The sequence below is a fragment of the Ipomoea nil genome, unplaced genomic scaffold, assembly GCF_001879475.1.
Source record: "Ipomoea nil cultivar Tokyo-kokei standard unplaced genomic scaffold, Asagao_1.1 scaffold3030, whole genome shotgun sequence".
Taxonomy (NCBI): domain Eukaryota; kingdom Viridiplantae; phylum Streptophyta; class Magnoliopsida; order Solanales; family Convolvulaceae; genus Ipomoea; species Ipomoea nil.
In genome coordinates this window covers 5,940,200-5,950,284 of record NW_017619458.1, presented here as the reverse complement: position 1 = coordinate 5,950,284, position 10,085 = coordinate 5,940,200, and the positions used below count along the sequence as shown (strand labels likewise).

Here is a 10,085-nt window from a genome sequence, read left to right as displayed (position 1 = left end):
ATTTCATATTCACAATTATTAAATCTCTATATTCATAATTACATAACTATATGTTTATAATAATGTTCACAACACTATGTTTATAATTATAGAACTATATATTCAAATTATAGAACTATATATTCATAATTATGAACAATTTTTGAATTGTGTCTACTTTGCAAGGTGGACACGGTGTCACAGCATAATTTGTCGAGTCAATAATATTAAAAAAAAAAAAGTCTTTGGACTTCTCAATACTTGCCCACATTGATGGTTCAAAATCGCGAATCAGATCCGGAACCACCGGTTCACGGTTCAAGATTCAATTTTTTTGATACATAATTTTAATAAATTGACATTTAAATATTGGGTTCTAGATCTGAATTATAACCGTAAACTATTAATTCGATTGCTTTAGTATCCGGTTCAATTCAAACCGAACCCTGGTCATCCCTACGTATACGCAATAATTTGTTGGAGTAATAAAATAAATAAAATGTTTACTTTAAGGGTATAAATGTCAATTTAATATATTAGGGGGAAAAGGCACCACTTTTAGAATAATTAAGGAGGTTAATATGCTTACCTAAATAATTGAGGAGGAAAAAGTGCTATAAGTATATAACTCATGGGTAAAAAGTGTCATTTTCCCTAAGAAATATCATGAGTGGGGGTGGAGGGGAAAGTGGAAACTAACATCAGAGTTGATTCACATAATCTCCTAAGAAGAAAACACATTAGAAATGAAGAAAATCTCAAGACCCATGAATAACAATTAGTGTATATGCTTAAAGTTTCTCATTAGAGATGAAGCTTAAAGGTTTGACCCAACAACATATCTAAGTAGGACTGTTAACAAACTGAACATAAACGAACAGAGGTTGTTCGTGTCCGTTTGTTAAGATTTTTGAAGTGTTTTGTGTTCGTGTTCGTTTGTTAAGCTTTTTAAAAATCCTGTTCGTGTACGTTCATTTGTTAAGCGTTCGTTAGTGTTGGTTAACGTTCGCGAACACGTTCAGGAACATGTTCGTTCATGTTCATAAATAACCAAACATATGAACATGTTCATGATCACGATTCATTCGTAAACAAGAAATAATATATGTTCACGAAAAATAACCAAACAAGTAACACAATTATAAAGAGAATACAAACAAATATTAAACGAACACAAACGAGCTTGTACACAAACATTATTAAACGAACACTAAACAAGTTTGCCCGCGAACATTATTAAACAAACACAAACGAGCTTGTTCACGATCTCTTAACAAACGAGCCTACTATTGTTCAGACTCCGTTCATTTATAAATTGAGCTCTAAATTTTGTTTGCTAATGTTCGTTTACCTTAATAAACGAACATAACCGAACGCTTACCGAACACAAACACGAGTAGTTTATCGAAAGCACTGTTCGCTAACACCCCTATATGTAACCAATTCTACTTCCCAACATAATATAAACATTAGACATAACCAAAGCAAACTTTATGGAGATCAGAGCTCTCCATTTCAGTGTACAGCAATTGAAGCGACCGGCTTGGCTTCTGATGACATATATCAATTCAAGGCCCATTTCAGTAGGGGTCACTGGCTTGCAACTCTATCCGGATGCCATCAAGCTCTCTCTTGAACCTATGTTTGGAGCTTGCATAGAACATCTTGCTTCTCACCCTAGATGAATCAGGTGACCTTCATTGGAAGGGTAGAGATCAAATCCTAAAAAACTAACAACGCGATAGTATGATAAAAATTTAAGAAACAATGTGAACCTAAAGAATTGAATTTTTCGCACTTTTGGTCCCCTGACTATGGTGTCATTAACAACTTTGATCCACGATTTTCAAAACTTGCAGAATTAGTTCACGACTATTACTTTCTTAGCGAATTTGGTCCTTCCGGTGCATTCTCTAATCAATTTTAGCCAGAATTATTCACATTTTTAACGCGGGTAATAGTCTTTTTTCATCTCACCATAAGTAATAGTGTATTTTACCTTTTCATTTTTTTTTTAAATTTTAAATTCCTTCTTATATTTAACAATATTACAAAAATGATTACTTAAGATGTGTTTGACAATTTATTTATTTTTCGTAGCGGTCATAATTGAATAAACAACGTGCAATGTTATCTTTCGCATCTCTATCGCCCGTCAGCATGTTCAACATAAAATATACTTACACACATAATGCACAAATTACGTATACAATTTAACTATTAGTTTAAACATTTAATCAACGTTGAACACACTGACTAATTCACTCGTTGAATTATAAGAACCTCTAATTTAGACTTATTTTTGATTAATATCAAATTTTGAAATTTATTTACCATTGAGTATTTTACTACTTATATTTATAGTGTGTGTTAATTTGTGAGATTTATAGTTTGTTACGTATTAGTACGTATATTTATAATGTGCATTAATTTGTGTGATTTATTATATGTTATATGTGATAATAATTATTTAAATGGATTTATTAATTGATATAAAATATATTTTGTGATTTAGTCATGACAAATATTTTTTATTAAAACCTACTTTTTATCAATCATTTAGAGTCTATTTAGCAGAGCTTATTTTGTTACTTATAACTTATTTTAAGTTACTAATAAGTTATAAACTCTGTTTAGTAATGTTCACAAAATAAGCTCGTAGCTTAAAATAAGAGCTTATTTTGGAATGCTAATCTAAGATACTTCATTATGGGATGCTAGATCATGATTATGCTAATAGTTTTATTTTAAAAATTTTTTAAAGACAAAATGTTAAATTTTATGAAGATGCCCTTTTTTGTCTTTTTACATTTATCAAGCTAATTGATCTACTGATTCTATTACAATGTAGTGTAGTATTTGTTCCTCCACTGAAGCTCGAACTCACAACCTCCATATGGAAATCCAACCTGGGTGCTATCTGAGCACAAGGTGCTTGGCAATAGCTGATAGCTGTTAGTTGATTGCATTAATTAGAGGGTATAACAAGTTGATAACATTAGCTGATTGTAGAAAGGTGTTTGGTAAATTAGTTGTTAGTTGATAGTTGTTTGGTATAATTTCTTTTCTCAAAAAGCTAATTGAAAAAGTTGCTTTGAGTAACTTTTTGAATTTTAACATTGTTGGAGTAGAAAAAGCTAATAGTCCAAACACGTATATTGATTTTTAAACCAAGTCAAACAATTAATAGTGGTCAAATAAGTCAAAATTGATCTATAAGCTAACTATTTTACCAAACAGGACATTAGTCAATGTAGTCTACAAGTTTATTTAATATTTTATCATATTCAAATTAATTTAGAAAACTCTAAATTTGATCTAACTAGAAGAAAAAACATTTATGAATTTAATAATATCAATAGAGAATTAGAGATGACGTGGTTTATAATGTATTTCGTATTCAAACTATCTTATCTAATTGATTGTGTTTCACATTTTATCATGAATATATATTTTTATAGCATTTTCAAAGTGCTTTAAACTTTCGTCCCCAGTCAATTATATTTATGGCTCCGACCCCTGCAAACAAGACAATAATTTTTGTATATTCGTAATAAAATTGTATTTTTTTTCTTTTATTTATAGTAGGTTTATTATCTCATGCTAGACAATTAAATCTTAAGTCCAAAGAACCTATGTCATTAGGCATTGGAAGAGGTAAAATGTGTTTTAAAAAAATAGTTTGTGTGATGTAATTAGAGTTATGTTGGTATTTAAAAAAAAAAAAAAAAAAAGAGAGATAGTGATTCTATTTTAGTCAAAAAATAATATTTATTAGTTTTGCTTGAAATGATGATGAATTTTGCTAATAAAGAATGAAGGCAGGAAGTGTCAAAAGGATAATGAGTAGGAAGAAAACTGGTTGTGGAGGGAGGGGGGAATTCCGGCTAAAATTGAACGGAGAATGCATCGGAAGGACCAAATTTGCTAAGAAAGTAATAGTCGTGGATCAAAGTTGTTAGTGACAGCATAGTTGTGGGACCAAAAGTGCGAAAAATTTCTAAAGAATTTATTTAGATATTAGTATAGGGTGTTGCTATTTGTACCACCCCTAATGAAAAGTGGATGCAAATAACCTTGAAATTGTAAAAATGTGGAAATTTCAACAAGTACATATGTGGTGTAAATATAAAGAATATGGTTATTTACACCAACCTGGTCAAATGTAATTTACGAGATTCCATAATAATTTTAAAAAAATTAACCATATTCGTGGACCGGCTAAAATTGAACGGAGAATGCATCGGAAGGACCAAATTTGCTAAGAAAGTAATAGTCGTGGACCAATTCTGCAAGTTTTGAAAGTCGTGGATCAAAGTTGTTAGTGACAGCATAGTTGTGGGACCAAAAGTGCGAAAAATTCCTAAAGAGTTTATTTAGATATTAGTATAGGGTGTTACTATTTATACCACCCCTAATGAAAAGTGGATGCAAATAACCTTGAAATTGTAAAAATGTGGAAATTTCAACAAGTACATATGTGGTGTAAATATAAAGAATATGGTTATTTACACCAACCTGGTCAAATGTAATTTACGAGATTCCATAATAATTTAAAAAAAATTAAAATGTACCATTAATAATTTTTTAATTAAAAATTAAAACATTTTAAAAAAATCATTGCCTTTTTTTGGTGAGAAGGCGTGACCTACTGCCTCATCACGTACTAGAGAAAGTGAGTTTTTTTTTTTTTTTTTTTTTTTTTTTTTTTTTTTAATTTTAATTTTAATTCTAATGTTTGACTAATTAACTTTAATGAAGGTGGTACAAATAGCTAAATTATTCTATTTACACCACATATAAAGCTAACACACCTATCAAAGGGTGGTGTAAATAAGAATAAGGTTGGTGCAAATAGAATTTCCCTTAGTATATTACCAATTGTAGTTAATTGCCACCGCGACATAAAAATTTACCTTGAAAAATCTCGTCATGCATGCATGCTAATAGCCCACTTCATGCATTCGGCAATTAAGTTTAGCGACCACTCCAATTATTACTCCATGTAGTCGTGTGTATATATATATATATATATATAATAATAATAATAATAATAATAATAATAATAATAATAATAACCATTGGGCATATGTAATAAAATTAAGAATACTTCATAGGGCCCAACCAGGTTCAAACTAGTGACTTTTTAATCTGCAGTCAAATGCTCTACCATTGAGCTATGAACCCTTATCAATGATTTTTTTATTAAAAACTTATCTAACATATAGTTCAATTTTAACACTAAAGCTAGATCCCAAGGTCAAACACCTGATGAACTATGGCTCTGTTTGGCAAACTTAGCTGAAAAGCTATAAGTTAGGAGCTGAAAGCTGAAAAGCTATAAGTTCGGAACTGAAAACTGAAGAGTTGTTAAACTAGCTATTATGATTGAAAGTGTTTGGTAAAATTAGCTTTTTGATAAGTTGATAAATTTAAAAAGACTAAAAAGTACATCTTCATAAAATTTAAATTAGTTTGTTTACATATTAAAATTTAACATTTTGTCTTTAAAAAAAATTAACATTTTGAAATAAAACTATTAGCATAATCATGATTTAGCATCTCATAATGAAGTAGCAATATTGTTGCTAATAATAATAATAATAATAATAATAATAATTAGTAGTGAAAATGGATTTAATGGAGAAGAGAAAATGGATTTAATTGGGAAGTGTCAATTATGTCATTTCTTTAAAATAATAAGGATAAAGATGGAAAAAAAAGTTTGGAAGTTGTTGTTGTTTTTTTTTTTTTTTTTTTTTTTTTTTTTTTTTTTTTTTTAAATTAGCAATATGGCTTCAATTTCAATTTGAACAAGAGCCGCCAACTAATGCTCAAGAAGCATTCAATCGTGCACATTCTTCTCTTCGAAGTTGTATTGAGAGATCGTTTGAAGTATTGAATAAGAGATGGAAGATACTTGCTAAAATGCCGCAGTTTAGTGAGGAGACCCAAATTGATGTTATTATGGCCACATTTGCACTACATAATTATATTCGAAAGAATTCACAAGATGACATGATTTTAATGTGCTTGAGCAGCATCATATCCAGATTACATACCGCCCGATGAACTTCAAGATTCAAGTAGTAATATCTCCATCAACGAAAATTTAAGTCACACCTCTATGGAGATGAAGGAGATTCGCAACAATATTGCTACTTCATGAAAATGTCCTTTTTAGTCTTTTTACATTTATCAGCTTATCAAAAAGCTAAGTTTACCAAACACTTTCAATCATAACAGCTAGCTTAACAACTCTTCAATTTTCAGCTCCGAGCTTATAGCTTTTCAGCTAGGTTTGCCAAACATAGCCGTAGCGTTCCAAAATAAGCTCTTATTTTAAGCTAAGATCTTATTTTGAGAACATTACCAAACAGGGCTTATAGCTTATTAGTAGCTTAAAATAAGCTATTAGCTCCTAAATAAGCTCTGCCAAATAGAGCCTATATGTTCTTCCCGGGATAATTCAGACTCCATATAAACACAGTTAATTGTTTAACAATAAAGAGCAGCACTGAAAGAGAAAAATAAATTCAGAAAAGTTTGTGTTTTCCAGACTTCTAACATGAAAAGAATAGTTAATTTCCAAAATTTTCTCCGACTATGGTCTTTTCTTAAATTGGTTTCTTAACTTTTAATTGCACCTAAAGTGGTCCACCGACTATTGAATTTTAAGCCAAAATAGTCCTCTGTTAGTTTTAGTGTTAAGTCAGTGTTAAAATGAGGGGTAAAACTGATAATTTAGATTTTTCACTATAGTCAAATGACTACTTTAGGTGCAATTAAAAGTCAAAGGACCAATTTGAGAAAAGGTCATAGTTGGAGGACCATTTTAAAAATTTTCTCTTTATAGTTCAAACATGATTTGTACTCATTTCGATTAAAAGTGATTGATCTTGTACTTATTTTCATTTTCTAAATAAACAATCTTTTTACTTTAATTGTTAGCAAGGAAATTATTATTATTTTTAAATAACTTAGAATAATAATTTTGATTATTAGCCTAGTACTTATATATAGTTGTACAAACTAACATTAACTTTGGATTAACTCTTTATTATTCTAGAATGCTTGACATTATGTATTTGGATTTTGATTTTCTATGATCATAAATAGGCATACATATAATGACAAAACTATTGTGAAAAATTACAACCAAATGGACAACAAACATAAACCATTGCTTATTAAAACAGAAAAAAAAAGAAAAAAAAAAAAAGACAACAGTTAAATACAAACGGATAAGAAAGATAATAAAAAAAAATCATTGTCTATTACAAAAGTACAATATTGGTTTATAGGGGTAGAACCAAAAATGTTGGTCAGTGGAGGTGAAAAATAAAATAAAAATTAAAAAACTTCAAAATGTAATAAAAGAATATTTATAATAAAATATGAAATGGTTGTAATAAATTGTATATCATCTCTATTAATATCATATTCATAAATATTTTTTAATTTAATTAGATCAACTCTTAGTATTTTATGTTAATTTAAATACGATAATATACAATTGAAACTTTTAGATTATATTAACTAGATAGTTCATAAAAATGAAAATTTTCTTTTAAAATATTAATACACATCTGAGGCTACTTCATGTTCACTTTCAAACAATTCAGCGTTTAATTTTGTTCAATTTAATCATGCACTTTAAGATTTAGAACAATTAAGGACAATACTTAACACTACCGTTTATTTTTTCTGTTAAGTCTGATCACGTGGCGTTAGAATTGCCATATCAGATTTTGTGATATGACATAAAACAATATAATTTTTGGACCAAAAAGGAATAAGGACTCAAACCCACTACCTCTTGCATAAAGAATGAGCTCTCCACCACCAAGCTACACACTAAACCTTTTTTTATTTTTTTTGAAAGCATGTTAAACTTGTTTTAGAATAGTTAAAAATATGTAATAATAGATATTCTCCTAAAATACTAACCATCGGAGAAGACGGTCGGCCGTTCGTCTTCTTTGGTGAGAAGGCGATCAGTAGTCTGGTTGTCTTCTTCGGTTAAAAAGACGATCGGTCGCTGAATTTTTTTTATTTTTATTTTTTAATTCAAAGAGTTGCAAAATTTTTTGCAAGATTTATCGTCGGAATCTTGATGACTGGTTATTTAAGGTAAATTGCGATTATTGGGTTTAGGTGCACTAAAATGATAAGCTAAGCTTAAGTGTTTCATTGCATTTTTTTTTTTTTTTGAAGTTCAGGGTCCTAATTACACTTTCAAATAAAGTTTAAGGGCCTATTTAACCATTTTTCCAATTTCCATTTAGTAAGGGTTAAATTTAAGGGTAAAATATAAAAATTCGCTTGTTACTAACTTGTAGAAATGAACAAATTGGGTTCATAAACTTCATACACTAAGTTCATCATTAGTGGTAATGTGAAGAACAATTTGATGCATAAGCCAAATTGGAGCATACTAACAATAAGCCTCCAACACAAACTTGAGGAGATTATATCCTTTTTTAACACCTTTAAATATACAAATCTACAAGGACGATTATACTAGCTAATTTTACATTTTTACTCTATAATTTAATAACTATCAAATCTGAAAAAAAGAAATCAATAATAAAAAAACTAATTTTTTTTTGAAAGGTAAAAAAAAAACTAATTGTAATCACATTAAAAATCACAAATAAAAAATGGATAAATATTAATAGTTAAAAAAAACCATTCATAGTATTAACGAGAAAATATCATTTTTGGTTTCTTGACTATCATAGCTGAAATGCATTTGATCTTTGACTATTGCTTTTTTCTAATTAGGTGCATGACTTTCTAATTAGTATTAGATTTGGTAAAATATAAAAATTCACTTGTTACTAACTTGTTGAGATGAACAAATTGGGTTCATAAACTTCATACACTAAGTTCATCATTAGTGGTAATGTGAAGAACAATTTGATGCATAAGCCAAATTGTAGCATACTACTAATAAGCCTCCAACACAAACTTGAGGAGATTATATCCTTTGTTTAACACCTTTAAATATACAAATCTACAAGGACGATTATACTAACTAATTTTACATTTTTACTCTATAATTTAATAACAATCAAAACTGAAAAAAAGAAATCAATAATAATAAAAAAAACTAATTTTTTTTGAAAGGTAAAAAAACTTTGTAATCACATTAAAAATCAAAAATAAAAATGGATAAATATTAATAGTTAAAAAAAAAAAAAAACATTCATAGTATTAACGAGAAAATATCATTTTTGGTCCCTTGACTATCATAGCTGAAATGCATTTGGTCTTTGACTATTGTTCTTTTCTAATTAGGTGCATGACTCTCTAATTAGTATCAGATTTGGTCCTCTGGCCACATATTACCATAATTTCAATCGGAAAATTAAGGAATATCTTTCTAAGAACTTTAAAATGAATGTTATGGGTGAGGCTTCGTATGTGATTGGAATATAAATATTATGTGATAGATCACATGAGATTTCAGGTTCATCCTAGAAGGCTCACATTAAAAATGTTTTAGAAAGATATAAACTGGAAAACTGCAAAGAAGGTCATGTGATACTTACAAGGCACTAAGGACCACATGCTCACATTTAGAAGAACGAATAACCTAGAGGTTATAAGTTATTCGGACTCAGACTATGCCGAATGTTTGGATATCCAAAATCCACACTCGGATATATTTTCCACTTGCTCATGGAGCACTATCTTGGATGAGTGCGAAGGAGCTTGTCATTGCTACTTCCACTATGGAGGCGGAATTGTAGCATGCTTTGAGGCTACAATTCAATCATCATGGTTGCGTAATTTCATTTATGGTTTGGGCATTGTCGACACTATAGCCAAATCATTGAGGATTCAGTGTGATAATACGGTAGCTGTGTTCTTCTCAAAGAACGACAGATATACTAGAGTTGCCAAACACATGGAATTGAAATTTCTACCTGTAGTTACTGACTCTATTACATTGCTATTCACACATACTCAACTTAATGAAGCACAAAGAGTCCATCGCACTTCCACTGAGACTCAATCTCATAATCTCCCATATGGAAGAGTCACTATATGTCATCTGAGCACAATGTTGTTGCCCCGACCTTGTATAGTTGTATGTA

General features: G+C 29.5%; 1 non-coding gene across 1 annotated transcript; it reads right to left on the bottom strand.

The window, feature by feature from the left end:
- Nucleotides 1-5,094: 5,094 nt before the first annotated feature.
- TRNAC-GCA lies at nt 5,095-5,166 on the bottom strand. The gene has a single exon. It is a non-coding gene; the product is annotated as a tRNA-Cys (tRNA).
- Between the last annotated feature and the right edge of the window lie 4,919 nt (nt 5,167-10,085).